Below are 22,192 nucleotides of genomic sequence, written 5' to 3'. Positions count from 1 at the left end.
GAGGCAGCGACGGCCACCAACTTGGAGGGCTTTAAAAGAGGATCAGACAAATTCATGGAGGAAAAGGCTACCAATAGCTGCTAGCCACAATGCCTATGGTTCAGTTCCACCTTTGGAGGTGGTATGCCTCTGTATCCTAGACAGAGCAGAATCTGCTGGCCGTCAGAGGAAGTTCCCGGTTGCCTCTCTGTATGAGTCCCTCATCCAGGTTGCCTCTTCTCGCCCAGGGGTTAAGCCCCAGACACAGTGACACCCTTTAGCTAAAAAATAAATATTTGAGATTCACACAGGAACAGGGAAGGGAGGCTTCTCGGAAGGCAGTTACCCACGCTAAAACAAATTTAACCACAGCTCAGCTAGAAGACATTTGGGAAATACCCGCTTAGCCCAAACCTCATGGAGGGCAAAGAAGCTTTAATGAAAACCCATAAAGAAAGTAATGAAACCCTCAAAACAAGCTCCATCCCTGTGACTTTTGACATTTCCTCTTTCACCCTTCCTTTTTTAAAAAAAATCCTATGACTTTTACTCATTATTGTGGGAAAGTCTGGCATCTTTCTTTTTTCTTTCTTTCCAACAAAAGCAGACAGCAAATCCTCATTATCATCTTAGATCCAAAGGTATCTGTTTTGATTCAGAGTGGGTGTTTGGGAGATTCAAAGATACCTTAGAAGTGATGTTGTGGTTAAATTCTGCAAGAATTCTTTATGTCAACACCCAAAGTCGTGTTCCTTCAAACAAACCAACTTTTGAGTAATCTCTGTGTTAGTATATAGTTACAACAGGATATAGTAAGAATGTGCTTGATAAAAAAACCCGATCGTACTCACGACTAGGCTACTGATTTGCTTCCAGGCTTGTACTGGCTTTGAAAGCACTGAGCCATGGTCTGCAAGCTTCATTCATTGAAACACAATTAAAAATTACATAGCATCTAGCAAAGCACAATTGCTACAACAGGCAGAAAAATCATTAAGCGGTCCTCAAAGACACTCAGCAATTTTCAAGTGGAAAAAGTGAAGTTGTTGGACTCCCATCAGCCCTATCCAGAACGGTCAGTGGCGAGGATGGGCGTTGTAGTCCAGCAACATTTAGAATGCCACGGGTCTCCTATCTCTGACCTAGGCAGCTTTGGACCAGGCAATCTGCCTATATACACTGGCCCAAGCTTTAAGATTGGCATCCAAGGCCTAGCTCTCTGGCCCACCAGTGGAAGCGGTTAGGTTGGCAAGGACCAGGCAGAGGGCCTTCTCTGTGGTGGCCCAGCATCTCTGGAATATCCTCCTCAGGAAAATTCATGTGGCCCCCTCCGTTGCCCTTTCATAAAACTGAGACAACTTTTTTCATTCTGGTCCACGTTCAGTTTAAGTTGTTTTAAAGAACTGTCTTATCTGTTTCTTTTTTTAATATTGCTAATTGCTTGGACTTTTGTTTCAGCTCTTGGGATTTTAATGTTGTCTTACACTGATAGGAAAGCTGGTATAGCACAGTGGGGAGGAGAGTCTGGCTGGGAGTCCAGAGTCTGTGAGTTCAAATCCCCACTTGTGTCTCCTGGGTGTCAAGGGCCAGCTAAAGATCATCCCCACAGTGAGTGGCTCAGGGGTTACGTGCCCTGCCAACTGGGCAGCCGTGGGCAAGCAGCAGAGTCCCAAGGAGCCCAGTCGCCCCCCAGCTGGCAGTTGCGAACAAGGAAGGGGCTGGCTTCTGCAGCTGCGGCAAGCTGAGCAGGCCCTAGCCAATTGGGGAGGACTAGCCTCAGAGGGAGGCAATGGGAAACCCCCTCTGAATCCCGCTTACCATGAAAACCCTATTCATAGGGTAGCCATAAGTTGGGATCGACTTGAAGGCAGTCCATTTCCATTTTCACACTGATAGGTTGTAAGCTGCCTTGGGAGGGTAGACATACCAGGGATAGGGGGCCAGTGCCCCCCCCAGAGACTGTGGGAATCAGTAGTGGCTGGCAGCTTCATAGCTGTGGGGCAGTGGAATCCACTCCGAGTTTTAGTCCAAACTTTGAAGCAGCTGTCCAAGGTGCTTCACTTCTAGACTAAAACCCGGAGTGGATTCCACTACCCCACTGACATGGAGCTGCCAGCCACCACTGATGGGAGTACAACTCCCATTATCCCTGACCCATAGGCCAAGGCTGACCAGGGCTGATGGAAGCTGAAGTTCTGGAGGGACACAGATGTTCCCCATCCCTCGTATAAACTCTAAAAGGTGGGCTAGAAAGCCGTTACAATAATACTAATGAAATGAATTATTATTGTTGTTGTGATAGTAATAGTAGTTATGGCAACATTTCTTTCCTTAAAAAGAAAGCCTTATACCCAATGTAGAGCTAAGTAACTCATTCCTGCATTGAGCAGTGGGTTGGACTTGATGGCCTTATAGGCCCCTTCCAACTCTACTATTCTATGATTCTATTATTCCGTTAGCACAAGGATATAAGCTTGTGCAACTGAATTTCCCTTTTCCTCCCCTCACCCACCCCCTGTCAGGCCCAGGATGTGACTCAGGAACCACACCAACGATTGTAGTTAATTCATGTTTTATTAGGGTAATGTCCAAACAAAGACTGCGTTTTCTCATGAATCAATACAGGGATACAGGTCCTGCGGCATTGGGAGAAAGTTGACAGAGCAAGGGACTTCTTCCCGCCTGTTCTTTAAGAAGGGGCCAAACGGGCGCGCAATCTTTCGCTCCTCCTTAACTGCCCCTCAGGTACTGCCCGCCTTCCCCCCCTTCTCTCCTGTCTTTTCAGCTGTCTGCGTGTGCGCGGTGAGGGGGAAGCATCACCCCCTCCTCTTCTGAAGTTTCCGATTCCAGGATGGGGGATAGGGGAGGGGCTGATGGTAAACTGCCTCCCCGCTTTTCGGCTGTGAGCAGCCCTCCCTCTTCCCCCTCCTGCTCTGAGCCTGAAAGAGGGGGAGGCGTGAGAATGTCCAGGGAGGGCTCAGGCTCCCCGTTGCTAAGCAACCTTATCACTGGCAGTTCCTCTGTTTCGTCTTCGCTCCAAAGGGGGGAAGTTCCTCCCCCTTCCCTCTGCCATCCATCCGAATACTCTTCTCCCAACTGTCCGGGATCCAGCTCCCCGGGATTGGGACCCCAGCTCTGCCTTCCGACACCATCCCCCCTCCCAGGCTGTGCCCCCCTCCCCTTGTCTGGCTTGGGACGGTGGGGAAAACGTTGATGGAAAAGTTTTACCAATTCTGGAGCATGCACATCAGCTGCATCTTCCCATGATCTGTCAGCCACCCCATAGCCTTTCCAGTGAATCAAGTACTGCAGCTTGTGGCGTCTGATCCTGGAATCTAAGATCTCCTCAACTTCAAACTCAAGCTGCTCATTTACCAGGAGTGGAGCTCCGGGAGGTTCCTCCGGCCATAACTCACTGGGAGGGGCGGCTTTCGTTAAGAGGGATCGATGGAACACAGGATGTATTTTAAACGTGTCAGGCAGCTTCAGTCGGTACGCCACGGGATTGATTTGAGTTTCTGTTTCGAAAGGACCCACCCTCTTGTCTTGTAATTTTCTACATTTGCCCGGCATCTGGAGGAAGCGGGTGGACAGCCATACCTGGTCTCCCGGTTGAAGGGGGGGGGCCTCCTTCCTGTGCAGGTCAGCAACTCGCTTGTACTCCGTTTTGGCTTCGTTTAACTGCTGTTTCAGTGTCTGTTGTGCCGCTTGCAATTCCTTAAGGAAGTTCTCAGCTGCCGGTACCAGCATTCCTTCTGAGCTGCTTGGAAAGACTTTAGGATGGAATCCATAATTAGCGAAGAACGGGGTTTGTTGAGTGCTGGAGTGCAGAGAATTGTTGTAGGCGAACTCTGCAAAATGCAAATATGATACCCAGTCAGTCTGTTGATAGGACACATAACTTCGTAAATATCTTTCCAAAACGGTGTTCAAGCGTTCCGTCTGCCCATCTGTCTGGGGGTGATGGGTGGAGGAGAGTTTTAATTCTGTCTGCAACTGTTTCCACATTGCTCTCCAAAATCTGGCTGTGAACTGAGTTCTTCGGTCTGAGACTACGCTGTTTGGCAATCCATGCAGCCGGTAGACTTCTTTTATGAATAACTTGGCCGTTTCTTTAGCCTCTAAGGCCCCTGCACAAGGAAGAAAGTGTGCCATTTTGGTAAGTAGATCCACCACTACTAAGATGGCTGTCATTCCTTGGGACTTGGGTAGATCAGTTATAAAATCCATGGAGAGGTCCTTCCAGGGTTCGTGTGGGACAGGCAACGGTTGTAACAGTCCTGCTGGTGTCCCTGTTTGTGTTTTTGTCCGCAGACAGACAGAGCAGGACTTTACATAACTCTCAACATCCTGATGCATTTTAGGCCACCAGAAGTCCTTGGCCACGTTCTGAATGGTCTTGTAAATCCCAAAGTGTCCCGCTGTGATGGAATCATGACACTGGCGTAGGATTCTGAGCCTTAATTCCCCTTCTGGCACATATCTGGCGGTTTTGAACCATAACAGTCCATTTCTCCAGTGAAAGGTTACTTCTGAGTCTTGACCTTGTCCCGTCTCCTGCTGATATTTTAGCATGTCTGCATCTTCTTGTTGTGCCTTTTTGAGTTCCTCTTCCCATGAAGGCTGGCATACTCCCAACGTTAATTTCTCTGGCGGGATTACGTACTGAGGCTGGTCCTCGGATTCACTTTCTTTGTATTGTGGCTGTCTGGATAAGGCATCCGCTCTCTGGTTTTTGGCTTGGGCATGGTAAGTAATCTGGAAGTTAAACCTAGTGAAGAACTGGGACCATCTTATCTGTCTCTGGTTCAGCTTTCTGGCTGTTTGGAGGCTTTCAAGATTCTTGTGGTCGGAGCGCACTTCAATTCGATGAGAGGTCCCCTCTAGGTATTGTCTCCAGTTTTCAAAAGAGTCCTTGATGGCCAGCAGCTCCTTCTCCCAAACTGTGTAGTTCTTCTCTGCAGGCTTTAACTTCCGAGAGAAGTACGCACAGGGGTGCAGCTCCTTCCCTTCTTGGTCTAATTGTAGCAGGACCCCCCCGATGGCAAAATCTGAAGCATCTGCTTCCACTACGAAAGGGCGGTTCGGATCAGCAAAGCACAGAATGGGCTCAGTAGCAAACCTTCTCTTCAGCTCCTCAAAGGCCTCGGTGGCGTTCTCTGTCCATTGAAACTTCTTCTTCCCCCTTAAACAGTCAGTCAGAGGAGCTGTTAATTTGGAAAACCCTGGAATGAACTTTCTGTAATAATTGGCAAACCCCAAAAACCGTTGTACATCCTTTTGGTGACAGGTTGGCCCCAGTCCAATATGCAGCTTACTTTCCCTGGGTCCATCTCCACGCCTTCCACTGAGATTCGATATCCAAGGAAGTCTAGAGACTTGAGGTCAAATCCACATTTCTCTAATTTAGCATACAGGTGATTTTCTCTCAGTCTCTTCAACACCGTCTTCACATGCTGGTCGTGGTCTTCCTGGTTCTTTGAGAACACCAGGATATCATCTAAGTAACAGATTACATACGTGTCCAACAAGTCTCTAAACACGTCGTTCATGAATTTTTGAAAAATTCCTGCACTTCCACAAAGCCCGAACGGCATGACCAGGTATTCATACTGTCCGTAAGCGGTCAAGAATCCTGTTTTCCATTCATCTCCCTCCTTCATTCTGATCAGATTGTATGCTCCTCTCAAATCCAACTTCATGAAGATTTTTGCAGAGCGCAGTCGGTCCAGCAACTCTGAGATCAGGGGCAGCGGGTAGCTGTTGGGGATGGTGATCTGGTTCAATGCGCGATAGTCGTTACAGGGTCTGAGTTCCCCCCCCTTCTTTTTCACAAACAATAGTGGCGCTCCAGCAGGGGATTGTGAGGGGCGTATGAATCCTCGCCTCAGGTTTTTATCCAGGAATTCCTTCAGGGCCTCCCTCTCATTCTCTGTGAGAGAGTAGATTCTCCCTGATGGGATGCTGGCTCCTGGCACTAGATCAATCGCACAGTCGTAAGGGCGGTGAGGGGGTAAAGTCTCTGCCTCTTTTTCATCAAACACATCTTTGAATTCTTCATACTTTGGCGGCAGGGTCACTTGCTCGATCTCTTGCACTGCCCCCGCTAAGGTGTTCTTGATTTCTTCAGGTTGACAGTTCTCCTGGCAATACTGTGAGGTGAACCACACCACCGCCTCCTTCCAACTTATTTTGGGTTCATGCTTTGCTAGCCAGGGCATTCCCAGAATCACCTCAAAGTTCGAGAGATCTGACACGTATAGCGAAATGAACTCTTCGTGCCCAGGGATTTGAAGTTTCACTTCCTCCATGGCTTGTGTCACCCCTCCTGACTTCAGGGGTCTCCCATCGATAGTCTCCACAGCTAGGGGAGCGTCCAGTTTCCACCAGGAAATTCCATGACGCTTGACTAACTTTGCATCAATAAAATTTGTGGAGGCTCCACTGTCAATTAAGGCAGTGGAATTAAACACCACTCCTCTGGAAGTTGTAATCCGAATAGACAAGACCAACACCCCCTTTGAGGGAGGTTGGATCGTTGGGGGGCCTTTATACAACGCTGCCCCCAGTCCACCGGCCTGCACGTGGACTGGGTGTTCTAGTTTCCCGACGGCTCGGCTTTCCTCCCTTTCAGTCCACAGTCTTTGGCCACATGGCCCGGCTTTGAACAATAAAAGCATAAACGTTCCCGGCGTCGTCTTTCCTTTTCTTCTTCCGACAGTCTTGGCCTAGCCCCTCCCTGTCCCTCAGTTGCATTACCTGCCATCCCTGTAGTGGGAAGGGTCTTGTTGCGGGATGCCGAGGCTGAGTATCTCCGGACCTCCTGCTTCCTTTCCAGGCACCTTCCTTCCATCCGGTGATCTATCTGTAGGCATAGCCGGATGAGCCCTGGTAGGTCAGCAGGGGGGGAGGTCCTGGCCAACTCATCCAGGATTTCAGCATTTAATCCACTCCGGTACATAAACATCAGGGCGGCGTCATTGTAACCAGTTTCCTGGGACAGAATTTTAAAAGCGTTAGTGTACTCGGAAACAGTCCCTTTAGCTTGCTTCAGAGCGCCTAGTTGCCGCGCTACTGTTTCAGCCCTTTGCGGGTCTTGAAACATCTCGGTCATCTCCTGTATAAATCCTCTGTACCTTCCTAAGACAGTATCCTTTCTCACGAGATACGGAGTCACCCATTTTGCAGCTTCTCCCTCCAGGAGGCTAATCACAAAAGCTACTTTAGCCCCATCGTCTGGAAATTCCGTGTGCCTGACATCCAGATATAACTCACATTGAGCCACAAAGGTTGCCAACTGATCACTTTGTCCCGCGTATTTTGGGGGCAATCCAATGGGAACCTTTACTACGGCAGCTGGAGGGGCTGTTCGCATCTGGTCTATCGTGGCCTTCAAGGTTTGATTATCCGTCTTCAGCGCCTTGACTGCTGCTAGCAGGGCTTGAACATCCGTCTGCAAATCAGCTACCTTAGTCCTCAGGAGTTCCACTTCTTCCGTCTCAGAAGTGGGGTTCGTCCCCCCCGCTGCTCCCTTTGACATCTTGTCCCAGTCAAGTGAAGAGAGCGTTGAGGGTGATTTAGGTGGCTCTGTCAAGCTGTCAGGCCCAGGATGTGACTCAGGAACCAGACCAACGATTGTAGTTAATTCGTGTTTTATTAGGGTAATGTCCAAACAAAGACTGCGTTTTCTCATGAATCAATACAGGGATACAGGTCCTGCGGCATTGGGAGAAAGTTGACAGAGCAAGGGACTTCTTCCCGCCTGTTCTTTAAGAAGGGGCCAAACGGGCGCGCAATCTTTCGCTCCTCCTTAACTGCCCCTCAGGTACTGCCCGCCTTCCCCCCCTTCTCTCCTGTCTTTTCAGCTGTCTGCGTGTGCGCGGTGAGGGGGGAAGCATCACCCCCTCCTCTTCTGAAGTTTCCGATTCCAGGATGGGGGATAGGGGAGGGGCTGATGGTAAACTGCCTCCCCGCTTTTCGGCTGTGAGCAGCCCTCCCTCTTCCCCCTCTTGCTCTGAGCCTGAAAGAGGGGGAGGCGTGAGAATGTCCAGGGAGGGCTCAGGCTCCCCGTTGCTAAGCGACCTTATCACTGGCAGTTCCTCTGTTTTGTCTTCGCTCCAAAGGGGGGAAGTTCCTCCCCCTTCCCTCTGCCATCCATCCGAATACTCTTCTCCCAACTCTCCGGGATCCAGCTCCCCGGGATTGGGACCCCAGCTCTGCCTTCCGACACCCCCTAAATGTGTTCTGGGAGTTCCCCCAACCCTCTGTAGCAGATTTGGGGAGGGCGCAGGGCATGCATGTGGAGAAAAGAGGGGGAGGTCCACGTGCAAACGTAAATCCTTGTTCTAACAGAACGTCTACTATCAATGGCTACTGGCCATGATTGCTGTGCTCTGTCACCATAGTCAGAGGCCGTATGCTTCTGAAAACTAGTTGCCGGTAGCTGCAGGAGGGGAGAGTTCCTCTTGAACTCAGATCCTGCTTTGGGGCTTCCGGCTGGCCACTGTGAGAACAGGGTGCTGGACTAGATGGACCACTAGCCTGAGTCAGCAGGGCTCTTCTTAGGTTCTTATGTGGTAGCAGCAGTGGAAAGAGTTCCTTTCCCAACCAGAAGCATACTGAAAATCCTACAGTGCAATAGTGCCATTTCCTCGGCCTCTCTAAAAGGAGAAGACTGCTAACCACCCATTTGCCTAGCAAAATCATAGGGAATTTAATTTCTTTTATAAAGTAGGAAAGCCCCTTGCAGTAGCATCCAGTCTTTTCTGTTTCACAATAGAGGGTGGCGATTCATGTTGTTTCCTGTTACACTGAAAATGTAGCTGTCGTCGTTCCTCCAAGGAATGCTCTGGATGACCCTCAGAGTGCAGCTGGTGGACATATAACCATGGCCGTGGGAAAGACGGGCACCTTCCTCCTGCTGCTAACTGTGATTCTTCAGAGTTTTAGAGGTAAGTTGTACTATCTAAAATTTGAAGTGCAGCCTTTCGATGATGCTGCTTAACTGCATTGGTCCAGGAACTGTGCTGAATCTTTCTTTCTTTCTTTGGATTTGAATAAAAATATATTTTTTTGGTTTGGCCCACTGAGATTTTAGTATTAGGGAGAGAAGTGACTATCCCAAACAGATTGGCTTAGGGTGTCCATGTAGGTGCAACTCTATCTCCGGTGCTCCTTGAGCCTTGCAACACTTGAATGAGCGCTGAGATTTAGGAAAGCTATTTAAAAGGTGTATTTTTTTATTTTTTTTAAGAGATCTTGTTCTTGTTTTGTTGGCAGTTAGGAAAGCCTGACCTTGCAAAGTCATTTTAACAGCTTTAAAAAAGGATTTGGAAGAAATGAATCCTTTAGGCAGCGGAGAGGGGGGGGAGAGAAATGATCATTTATAATTTTACTGCCAAATATCATTTTAGCAGCTTTAAAAAAAAGAAATTGGAAGAAGTGAGTCCTTCATCTGGGGTGTGGGGAGACGAATGCGTTCATTTATTTATTATTTATTATTATTATTTATAATTTTTCTCCCAAATATCATATATACATACACACAATTTTATAAAGGCGTGGAGAAGCCATAAGATGATCTGTGGGTTGTTGTTTTTTAAGTTTTGTGAAACATCAAATTAGCCAGAAATAAACATGGGAATGCAGTCAACTAAATTCTACTCAGAGTAGACCCATTGAAAGTAATGGGCCTAAGTTTGTGTTGTCAATTTCAGTGGGTCTGCTCTAAATAGGACTAGCGATAAATGCAAGCAGTGAAAATTGTTTCATGTCAAAATTTTAATTTTTTGTTTATTAAATTTATATCCTGCCCATCCTCCCAGAAATGGATACATGCCCCAATGGGAACAGTTTAGGCATACTTTTGTAGAGAGAGCTTAATTTTTTGATTAAATTAATTCAGTTTACTTTCTTTTGTACTTGGTTTGGTGTTTGGGGTAAGTGTCTATATTCTGTTTTGGAACTGGCTAGATTTTTGACCTTAAGACAGTGACTTGGGATGGATGCATAGAGCTGATTCAGGCTGCAAATGAAAAGGCTGACTGGGCAGGAAAAGAAATAAGCGTCAGGTCAAACTGGCTTCCCCAGTTCATAAAAAGCCCAAACTTCCCCAAGGAAGGAGAACTGCCATAGGCTGCAGCTGGTGTAGAACATGGTGGCTAAGTTGCTTGTGGGGGGAAACTACCACCTGCATATAACCCCTTGCTTGCAGGATTTGCACTGGCTGCCAATCTGCTACCACGCCAAGTCCAAGATGCTAATGTATAAGGCCCTATGCAGCTCAGGACCAGGTTACTTGAGGGGGCATTTTAGCCCTGCGGTGTTAGTCACTGCAGTCTGCTGGAGAGCTTCTTCTGCAAGTGCCAAAGCCTATTCCAGTCCACAGTAACTCAGAGTGGCTGCCCCATTCTGTGGAACGGCATCCCTGTCGAAATACAGCAGGTGGTCCACTATCTGCACTTTCCAGAAGCGACAGAAGACATTTTTATTCCAACAGGCTGTCCCAGCTGGATGAACGGGTCCCTGCCATGGGTGTCTGCTTAGCATTGTTTCTAAATTTTATCTGCTATCATTTTCTGTGCTGTCCCTTGTTAACTGTGTTTTTATTGCATTTTGTACATTGCAACAATCGGCTGTTAACTCATTAACGACTTCATTCAGAATGCACACGTGCACATTCTAAGCATGGCCCGCCACCCCTTGAAACAAAACTGGAGAGTTTGTAAGGGGCATCCAGGGGGAGAGGCCGGAAGTGGACAGTTGGCTCCCAGCCAGGGATCGAACATTTAGGGATAAGAGTGAGGGGAACTTCCTTAAAAGGAGAAGGGAACAAACTTTGCAGCGGAAACCACCAGGGAGAGAAAGACTCCACGCTGTCCGTCACCTGGCCGGCACCCAGCCTTGCAGAACGGATGACTGAAAAAGGAAGGAAGCATAGGAAGGAAGGAATCAAGACAACTGGGGAACTGCAGCAGCCAACACTGGACCAGTTTGGGCTGCATGAAGTCCTAAGAACTCCAGTTCCCCCTAGCACATGGGTGGCTAACCTGCAGGCTTTATATGCACCACTAAAGGGGGATTTTTTCTGGCCTACAGAGACCCCCTTGACACATTGGTGGCAAATGCAGCAGGGGGAGTGGCTGGATTTCCCAATCCCTGCAGATTTGTATCTTTAGTTGAGAGCCAGTGTGGTGTAGTGGTTAAGGTGTTGGACTACAACCCGGGAGACCAGGGTTCAAATCCCCACACAGCCATGAAGCTCACTGGGTGACCTTGGGCCAGTCACTGCCTCTCAGCCTTTGTGCTGGCACTCACGGCAATTTTATCAAGGTATGAATACCACCAAAAAAGTGCTGAACACAACCCATAATTGTCAGCCTAGAACAGCACAATCTCATACATGTCTACTCAGGAATAGGTAGGGGCTTTGTTGTTGTCATATCCCTTCAAGTCGATTATGACTTATGGCGACCCTATGAATCAGCGACCTCCAAGAGCATCTGTCATGAACCACCCTGTTCAGATCTTGTAAGTTCAGGTCTGTGGCTTCCTTTATGGAATCAATCCATCTCTTGTTTGGTCTTCCTCTTTTTCTACTCCCTTCTGGTTTCCCCAGCATTATTGTCTTTTCTAACGAAGGTAGAGCCTACTTACAGGTAAATATTAAAGTTGCAACTTAAGAGGTTTATCTGAAATGAAGGGTTGGGGCAGTACATTTTTGTAAATAAATTGCCCTTATCAGTGCTGAAAGCCTTCCCTCCCCCCAGGTGTTGGTCCAAGCAAGGGGGAGGTCAGTCATCCCAGAGTTCCAGGCAGACAGGAAGGCTAGACAGAATAGGATCAGCACTTTGGAGAGGGCCCTAGGCGTGGGCTTCAGGACGATGGTTAATGATCTTGCTGCTGAGGTAGAACATACAAGTTGTCTTAGCAGTGTTTTGGAGCAACTGGCAGGTCTTTCTAGCCTGGGCTGTGTATTCATTGACTAGAGCCCCCGCCCCTCTAAATGCTGCATCTAACCAGTTAAAGAGATGGTGTGTTCCTCTGCTGCCAACGCTTTATTCTAGGCTCTAGAAATTCAAGCTGTGGAGATTCTCTTGATCCTCCGAGGAGTGCATGGACCAGTCACTGGAGGTCTGGCGGGAGAGGTGTCTCCTCAGGGTTCAGGGGAGAAACTACAGGTTCTGGTGACCATGACTCCACATGGGGCAGACCAGAGAGCGGATCCATCTCCTCCACAGGACTGCTGTCACTAGAGGACTCTGCCTCCAAGCATTCCTGATCTCTGGGGCCATGACACAAATGGCTCATGTAAGGAAGTGGTTATCTGTCAACATTCAAAATGAATATCTTGGCCTGTGGCAATTTCACTTCACTGACTAAAACGTTGCTTTGGTAGGAATTACTGCGGCACGTTTGGTTATACATTATGACGAGGATGGCGACAATCACTCCATTTACTTCAACGGTAAGATAATTTATTGCACTGTGGTGGATGAAAGGGAACTAGCAATTGCACAGAAATTCACCAGTTCGTGACCATTAACAGTTATATTTGTAGGCCACTTTTCCAAATTATGCTCAAGGGGAGTAGTTATGACCTGGGAGACCAGGGTTTGAATCCCCACTCAGCCATGAAGCTCACTGGGTGACCACGGGTCAGTCACTATCTCTCAGCCTAACCTACCTCAAATGGTGGTTGTGAGGATAAAATGGAGAAGGGAGAACCATGTACACCACTTTGAGCTCCTTAGAGGAAAGGTGGGATAGAAATGTAATAAATAAATAAAAATAGCAGTACACAAATGTACAGGCAAGTGCAACAGAAAAACAACTGGGAGTATATCAAATACATTTAATAATTTTATTCATTCATTTTTTATTTTAATTTATATTCCTCCCAAAAGGAGCTCAGGGTGGCTAACAAGGATTAATAAAACAATTAAAACTTCTTAAGAACGTCTTAAAAACAAAACAGCACCTTAAAAACATTGAAATTAATGAACCTAAGTAAGTCATTCTATTAACTTCAGTAGGCCTATTCTAAGTAGGACTAGCATTGAATGGAAAATGGAAATGGACTGCCTTCAAGTCGATCCTGACTTATGGGGATCCTATGAATAGGGTTTTCATGGTAAGCAGTATTCAGAGGGGGTTTACCATTGCCTTCCTCAGGCTGAGAGGCAGTGACTGGCCCAAGGTCACCCAGTGAGCTTCGCAGCTGTGTGGGGATTTGAACCCTGGTCTCCCAGGTCATAGTCCAACACCTTAACCACTACACCACACTGGCTCTCTCTAGTATTGAATACCACCCATAAAAGCCTGCCTGTTCTATCAACAGTTTTTATTGACAGGGTCTTTTCAGCAGTGGCTAATTGCGTTTTAGAATATTTTCTAAACTGTAACTGTGTTACAATGTTTTAAACTGTTTTTAGACTGTTTTTCTTTTTGTTGCTTAAATTGTTTTGTTGATATGTTTGCTGCCTTGGGCTCCTTTGGGAGAAAGGGCAGAGTATTATGTTAATGTATGAGCAAATGAATGAATGGATAATATAATTATTTTAATTAATTGACGGCAGAGACTGTCGTTCACATTATTACTATTATATGCTTGTGTGGTTATTTGTCAATATCCAGAAATAATATTCCAGATTGTAATGATTCACGTCAGTAACTTCATTATTCTTATTCATTTTTGGTAGGAGATTTGAAAGACATTTTCCCATATGACAATGGTGACTATTATGATGGTAAGTTGATTTGGAAGGGATTGAACTATAATTGCATGGAGAAAGTCCATATACTCAGAGGCACATATTAGCAAATTCTTCCAAGCTACACAGGAAGAGGATTGGACTGTGAAAGACCAACCCAAATGGTGTTTGCATTTTTACAAATTTTACGGCAATGTAATATCTCAGATAGGAGGTTAGGTCTCCTGCTCCCCTAGTGCATTCACCATAGCTGCCCAATTTCCCTGGTTTTTAAAGTTTGATAGAAATATCTGTTTGCTATAGGTACGTTCTTAAACCGCAAGGTTTTTTGCCTATTAGTGAATCATATTTATATTCTGCCCTTCCTCCCAAAGAAACCCAGGGCAGCAAACACGCAAGGACTAGAACAGTTAAAACAACTGAAAATGATCCCAGTACAGATGCAGACTGGGAAAGATCTCTGCTTAAATAGCATGTTGTAAGACTGTGTATTCACACAACCGCAGTTCCCCTGAATCTTTGGGGGAAATCAATGGCAGCTGACCTCTTTCTAAGCCACTTTTAAAAGTGTTAGGAATCCACAGGGATAATCTTATTATTTACACTTTTCCAGAGAACTCCACATTTGCTTATGACGACAACAGCAGCACACTGGATTATACCCAATTCATAACTATAGTGAAAAAAGTAAGTTGCCTTTATGAGAGTCTATATTTATATCCCACCGACCCACCCCTGGTGGGGTGTTGAGTCTCTATACATGAACAAACGAAGGGGCTGGGCAAACCTGAAAACTGGCCTCTCACGAAGAGAAGCTGAGGAGGGCAGGGCAAGGGCAGGAGCAAGGCAACCCATTTGGAGCAGAACCACCAAGAAAATCTGCAGAACTAGGATTTCCTTTTTGTTCATTTATAAGATTCCATACCCGCCCTTCATCATGAGAACCCAAGGCAGGTTGCAACACCTAGAAGTGAGGCATTTAGCACTGCTGGTCCTATACTGTGAACACTCTTCCAGCAAAGATGCAGCAGGCTTTTGATTTTCAGGCGTCTCCAGAAGATTTTTTTATGCCGGCAGGCCTTTGCAGCTCTTTAATTTTTGGTTTTGATCAGCCAGTCACCTTAATGATTATCTGTATTTTTATTGTTGTAACATCATACACAGCCTTGATTTTTTATGGCTGTGTACATAGCATACCTTTAAAGCACATGACTTCCCAAAAAAAGAATCCTGGGGAATCCCACATGGAGCTACGACTCCCAGCACCTTTCACAAAAAGTGGGAAATCATCTGTTTTAAATGTATGTGTGGTGTGTACACAACCTATGATATGGTGGTATAGAAAAGATATTATAAATAAAAAATACAAACAAGTCAAACAGCTGACCCTAATACAGTAGAGAGAAAAATGTACATTTACTTACAGAGCAGGGGAGCCACTATCAATCCCTTTGAAGACATTTTTGTTCCATCAAGCTGCCCCACCTGGATGAATGGGTCTCTCTTATGTTGCTTTTAAACTCCTCTTCTGTTGCACATTGCATTGGGATATATGTAGGAGCCTATTAATAATTTTTATTAATTGTTTGGTTTTTTATTTATTATTACATTACATTGCATTTGCCTTCAACCTTAACAAGGTAGGGCTGGCTCCAGATTTTTTTTGGGGGGGGATTGGGGAAGCAGCTTGGCCAAGATGCTGTCATCTTGAGTAGGCCCCCCCTCCTCCTTGGCAATGTCGTCCATGCTGCCTCTTTGCTTGCCTCACTTTCTGGGCCCAATAAATACCACCTCTGGGGAAGAGCGAGGACAAGGTGTACAGTGGCTACCTCTTCTCCTCTCTCTGCTGCCTTGCCTAGAGAAGGCAGGAGAACAGGCAAGGAAAAGGAGAAGGAGCAAAAAGCTCTAAGGATTGGCAGGGAGCCCCCTACTAGAGTGGTGGGCCTTGGCAGGTGCCTGACAATGCCAACTTCTGATGCTGCCAGCCCTGCAACTCGACATCCCTCTTTGTGGAGTGCCAAACATCATTCTGTTTCCTTTTGTAGGATTTTGGAAATTCTGGAGCGGCTTTTCACCCTTGCCACTGCTTCCTGTTCTTTGTTACTGCTCTCCATATTCTGCACATCCTCCTGCAATACCTCCGGGTGCCACTCTAGAAGGTATGGAAGCTCTAACAACATTAACCTGCATTAACGACGCAGCCAAGGTGTGGGTTGCTGTTTTTTTCCCTTGCTCCAGCTAATAGTTTCAAAACCAGGAAGGGAAAGGCTGCACAATCTCCAAATCATGACAGAAGCAAAGCATCTGAGCACCAAAAACAGAAAAATCAGGATTCCATCCAATTTGTACAAGGGTTTGGTCTTGGCAAAAGATGACAACGCCAGATTAGCTGCGCGACCACATCTGTGCATTTCAAAAATTATAGCTGGCGAGGGAAGGTGGGTACGTCAGGGGATGCAGCTTATGGAGAGGGATGGTTTAACCTAGGGGCAGGGAACCTCTCTCTAGTGGGCCAAGTGTGGCCCTCCAGACTCTCCCCAGGCCATGGCCCTCGCCAGCTCTGCTCTGCACCTTCCTAGTGTGCCTTCTTCTGGCTGGAATGTGTCGGTGAACTGTGATGGCATCCCACACTTGCTTAGATGGAGGACAGAGAGGTATGTGTGTGTGTAGAAAAGAGCCTCTAGTTTCTGCATGGCTGGTACAAAAGTATCAGTCTCATTTATTCAGGGCTTGGAATGAACTAATTTGGCTTAACGAAGTTAGTTCAAAAATCTCTGAACTACACCTGAAAGTAGTTTTCATAACTGTCGGGTGAACAGCAAGTGAATTAAGTTCCTATTATTAATATTACTAAATGTATTGCCTGCCTTTCACCAGTAGGTCCCAGGGAAGGTCACCACAATATGAAATGCTCTATTAAAAACAGTTTAAAACAAATTTCGGGGTAGAACTTTGAGGAATTTCTAGTTCATTCTCTTCAATGGATTTTTTTTAATGTTGGGCTGCAATCCAATCCATGTCTACCCAAAAGGAAGCTCCCTTGCGTTCAATGGTACTTACTCTCAGATAAGTATGTACTGGATTACAGCCTTAGACTTTTGAGGCCTTCAAGCTTAAAGCTCATAATGGCTGGTAAACAGAAATTAAACATTTCACTTTTCACCGTGTGCTTTGATGCACTTTGATGTTTTCTTAGTCTTTTAAAGTGTATTTTATACTTCAGCACAGCAGCTTGTAACATTCTGAATGTTTTATTTTATTTTATTTTGCTAAGGATCACTTGGATGAACATGAATTGAACTGTCAACTGAACATGAACCAAGCTAGTTGTCTTGTAAAGGGACAAACAGGAACCGAAATTAGTTCCTTTTTGGACATGTCAGACTTGAACTTTATAAAATGAACTTTCCAACCTCTACAACTGTTACTTCTGGCCCCAGATATCACTGGCATGTGGCCCCCAGAGGATTGTCCATGGGGTAATGCGGCCCTCTGGATAGAAACAGTTAAACCATCCCTGGTTTAACCTTTCCCCCCCACACACACACTGTACTCCTGATGCCCCCCCCACGTCTGCTAGCAGCCTCAGAAGGAAAGCCCCCCATTGGAGGCCAGGAGAGAAGTCAAGGGGGGGGGGCACATATGTGGGCTTCCTAGCACATTTCACAACTCTGGAGCCATCACAGAAAAGGCCCCATCCCTGGTAAAAGACACCTTTGCTTACCTCAAGGATGGAACCTGGAACATGGCCTCAGTAGCAGATATGAAGGCCCAGTGGAGCTTATAAGGGACTAGGGATGAGTGGAGAAATTCAGTTCACATTTAAAGGTGAGCCTACTGCTTCCACGCTTTCCAAAACAATATGCAACCCACAACACAGGCATCTTTCAAAATTAGTACTTTCCCAATTTTGCAGTGCAGTTCTCCAGCCAGGTAACCTGTACAAAAACACATACACCAGGGTAAAGGATGCATAAAAATACATATATTAGTGAAATAACATGCAGTAATGCATTAAATTAGGAAAACTTGCTTTGCAACAATGGGCCTATCCATACCTAACCACAAAGTTCGTGTTTTCCATATTCAGTTGGTGGCCTCAAGATCCATACATGCCTTGTTTGTGGTCGGATTATTGTGAAAACCTGATTATCAAGCATCCATAGGTGTGGACTTTTTTTTGTCTAAATTGCTTTAGCATTGGCCTCTCCCCTAAGTCCACTCCTTTTCAGTGATTGGTCCATAACAGTTGTTTGCTTTTCATGTACTTTTTTGGAAGAGCACAGAAGCGTATATCTTTTTTAATTCCCACACATGCACAGATTTGTGGAGACATGGGCCTTGGCATATGATGGAGGAACACCCATTGACCGTGTATTGCAAGAAAGTCTGTGGCATTGCGTCCAAGCCCACGGATGTTAATGCGATTGATTATCGGTTTAGGAAAGCATACTGGTGCTTATTGGTGGTATTTCTAAAGCAGATTTGTTAACATGAAAATCTGTACTTGCTTGTAACATCATATGGATGACGGTGAATTAACGAAGACAGAAACCTATAACATTGCAGATTATACAGTAGTATGGATGGGCCCAATGTGTATATTACACAAAATTGCATACAACATGTGTCTTTTCTGTTAGGAAAAATTCAGCCTAAAATCCTGAAGAATTTTCATGAGTTTTTTTTTTAAAAAAAACTAATCACAAACTGGTGTGGAAATGTGCAGAACTAAGTCTGGAAAAATGAGAAACCTGTAAGGGAGAATACACTCCTGAGCCTGCCTAAAGTAGCTCTTTTGACCTGAAGCTCCATTTGCGAAAGGCACAAATGACAAGTTATGGGCCAGTACAAATGTGAACTAGATAAGAAACAAATTAAGTCTATTTTTCATGGGTAATCTTTGCTGTCTCTCCCTTTCTCTCTGTTCTAGATATGATGTGTATCACTAGCTTTGGTGACAAGATTTCTTTTAATGCTTCCCTACGTGCCAAAGAGGAGCTCTCTTACACCTGTGAACGAAGTGCCTTCTTTTCCTACAGTACTGCCAGGACCAAAAGAACTACCCAACTTCTTCCATGGGCCCAACAGATTTTGTTCCTGCCCTTCCTGCAGAGCTGCACACAAATACTCTCCGTGGAACATTGTTTGTTAATTTCAAGGAAGCATCTAGAGCCATTTAAGAACATAAGAAGGGCCTGCTGGATCAGGCCAATGGCCCATCTAGTCCAACATCCTGTTCTCAGTTTGATGCTCAAGGGAAGGGAGTCAAAAATCCCAGTGCATGCACTACAACCATCTCCTTTGGCACAGCTAAGAGTTATCCAGCACTTATTTACCAGCCAGAGTTGCCGACAATTCAACCCACAGTAGTCACTGGATCACCATCTCAACAAACAGCCCACGTTACTGACAAAGGGAAGCCACTGAAAATCTGCTAAGGTTGGGTTCGATGTTGTACCGGTAATATATGGAAGATCTAATTGTGTGGTTCCCTCCTACACCAGTGCCAGTATTGTGTGACCGCTTCAGCTATGTGCCAACCGCTGAATGGATCCCAGTAACTGCACACCATTCCACTTAGGTGTTAGGTAAATTCTGGACAGTGCCCATAATAAATTGGACACCTCGAGAATACCACATGCATTGCGCAGAGGGAAACTGGAAAAGGGCTACTCTAGGTTAGACCTTTCCTTCTTTAATACAATCTTCCCTCTTCATGATATGCTTAGTTAGTGACTCTGCTTAGGTGTGTGTGTGTATGTACACTATGGCAAGGGGATAAAATGTGATCAGTACAAAACAGAGAATCCCAAGATCTATAATAAGATTAACTAATTTGATCGATGCTTCCTGGACTAATCCTAATGGGGATCCAAACTTAGTTCAAACACTTATTATGGTTGACCAACCATCAAAGAAAGCATAAAATATACATAATCATAGCCTCAGAAGAACAAAGGTTACAAGTTTCATTCCTGTGCACACTTACTTTGGTGTAAGCCCCTGTTGAACACAGTGGGTCTTTATTCTGAACAAATATGTAGGCAACTGGACTGTGAGTCTTCAGTTCCCACGCATCCTAAAATCTTATTCCAATACTAGGATAAATATTTTGAACGAAGTCAACATTGGTGGCCCTATGGCGCCATCTTCTGGTGTTCTGCTAAAATACCAGCCCCCAACCCTTCAAAATTCTTCACAGTACAGAAAATATATTATAAAACCCTGATCAAACTGTGTAAGCTTCCAAAATAATTCTGCAAGGTTTCAGCAACATGCTTTCAACCCCACCTCCTCCCAAATACGTTTCTAGTAAAAAGCATGATGAGGGCCAGCCCCACCATTAGGCAGAGTGAGGTGACTGCCTCCAGTGGTGGATGCTGGCAGTGGTGGCAGAGCTGTGTAGATTTCCTCTGTGCCTTCTAAGCCATAGCCTGCTGTCCTCAGGAAGTTGTTGCCTCAGCGTCAGTATTGGAATAAGGTTCAACTCAGTGGTTCCCAAACCATGCTCCTGCGGTGGGACACTGAATTTCTGCAAGCTGGACTGAGGCGTTCTGCTACTGAAATCAAGTAATGGTGGTCCTTTCCCAATTCACAGAAAAAATAAAAATTGATTGATTTTTATTTACGGTCATAGACCAAACTGAAAATAAAATTAATGGCTAGAATTTTTCAATTTTGCATTGTGAATCATAGTGTGATTAAAGAAATATTGTTTTAATTATTATTATCATTGTTACTATTTTTGACACATGCAGATCATAATATAAAATAGATTTATTTATTATTACATTTGTATCCCACCTTTCCTCCAAGGAGCTCAGAATGGTGGGCATGGTTCTCCTTCCTCTTACGTTTTTATCCTCACAACAGCCCTGTGAGGCAAGTTAGGTTAAGAGACTGCGACTGGCCCAAGGTCACATCCAGTGAGCTTCAAAGCTGAGTGGGGATTTGAACCCCAGTCTCCCAGATCCTAGTCCAACACTCTAACCACTATGCCACACTGGCTCTCATGCACAATGCATTGGCCGAGAATCAAACCCAGACAACTGCTTGGAAGGCACCAATGTTTAATATCACACCATATTTTCTACAGTTAATATTGTTCCTAGTTTGAATGAAGGCACAGATAAAACATCATTTTTTCTTGGTATTCATCCGACTGAAAAAGTTTGGGAATCACTGAACATAAGAAAAGCCTGCTAGATCATTCAAAAAACTCATGGAATGGCCACATTCACACCATACATTTATTCCACTATGATTCCACTTTAACAGTTTTGGCTTCCTCCAAAGCATCCTGGGAAGTGTAGTTTGTGAAGGGGGCTGATTAGGAGACCCCCCCCGATTTCCCTCATCGAGCTACCATTTCCAGAATGGTTCAACAGTCATTTCCTCTTCCCGGAGTGCTCTGAGAATTTTGGAACTTTTCTTTACAGGGTTATACCCAACTACGTTCTAACTCAGAGTAGATTCACTAAAATAAATGAAACTAAGTTAGTCATGTCCATCCACTTCAGTGGGTCTGCTGGTATGACTAGCATTGGATGTGATCCATTTGGTCTACTCTGAGTTGGAGTAACTTTGGATACAACCCATAATTATTAGTAATAATATTACCTGGAAAGACAAATACTTATTTGTGCATCCACAGGAGTGACAGTGTAACCCTTACAAAAGAGAAATCTTAGGCTGTCAGCAATCCAACCACATTTTAAATTTCCCCTTAGGAGTGAAATTGATAAGACCAGAAATGGCTTGATTTGGTTTAGTCAATTTCACATCCACAATCATTGGTGTGGGAATAGTTCAATTAATGGCCAATCAGCATTCCCAAGAAAGTTCTCCATGCCTGGCATCATGGGTTGTAAGTTTATCTTGACTACTGATTGCATTTTGGGTTGAATTATCATGCATGTTTTGTATGGGCTCCTCTTAGGAAGAAGGGCTGTATATACATTTAATAATAAATAAATATTGCACACAACCTGGAGAAGTCTACATGTATAAACAATTTAATAAACAAAAACCCAAATATTACAAAACTACTAAGACTGCAGTCCTGATAATGGGGAAGTTGACAGTACTGCATTGAAGAAATAATAATAATAATAATAATGATTATTATGATGATTATAATCATTATATAGCACCATAAATAACTGTCCCTAAGCGTTAGGGAAAATGTGATTGGGGAATTGTTGCCTACATCCAGCAATAGAACAATGGACCCATCTGTGGATTGTTCTCTGACAATTTCCAAGAAAAGATTGAACAAGGTTGTCTGTTGAGCATGCATTAGGTGTAGAATATCCTTACAGCCAGTTTCTGCATCTGAAGAGGCCCAAGGCTTTGTAAATGAATCAACCTCTGGGCATTAGGGTGCAGACAGACCATAGTTTTCTTTGGCTCATTCAAGGTTCTGTTCTCTTTGAGAGTTTACTCAGAAAGGCACCCCAGAAACATTTTATATGCTTGTCTCGCTATCCTCTCCACTT

General features: G+C 45.2%; 1 protein-coding gene across 9 annotated transcripts in view; it reads right to left on the bottom strand.

The window, feature by feature from the left end:
* LOC133375135 (uncharacterized) overlaps positions 1 to 22,192 on the bottom strand; it is a 74,420-nt gene that overhangs the window by 20,100 nt on the left and 32,128 nt on the right. For 8 of the 9 annotated variants that reach the window (XM_061606689.1, XM_061606685.1, XM_061606683.1 and 5 more), the window contains 2 exons: positions 17,416 to 17,629; positions 15,116 to 15,253 (listed from right to left, as the gene is read on the bottom strand). The gene's annotated coding sequence lies outside the window, so the exon portion shown is untranslated. The remainder of the gene's footprint in view (positions 1 to 15,115; positions 15,254 to 17,415; positions 17,630 to 22,192) is intronic. The other variant, XM_061606692.1, reaches the window with a different exon arrangement.

This window comes from Rhineura floridana, chromosome 22 (genome assembly GCF_030035675.1).
Source record: "Rhineura floridana isolate rRhiFlo1 chromosome 22, rRhiFlo1.hap2, whole genome shotgun sequence".
Taxonomy (NCBI): Eukaryota; Metazoa; Chordata; class Lepidosauria; order Squamata; family Rhineuridae; genus Rhineura; species Rhineura floridana.
This window is presented reverse-complemented; position numbering and strand designations above follow the sequence as displayed.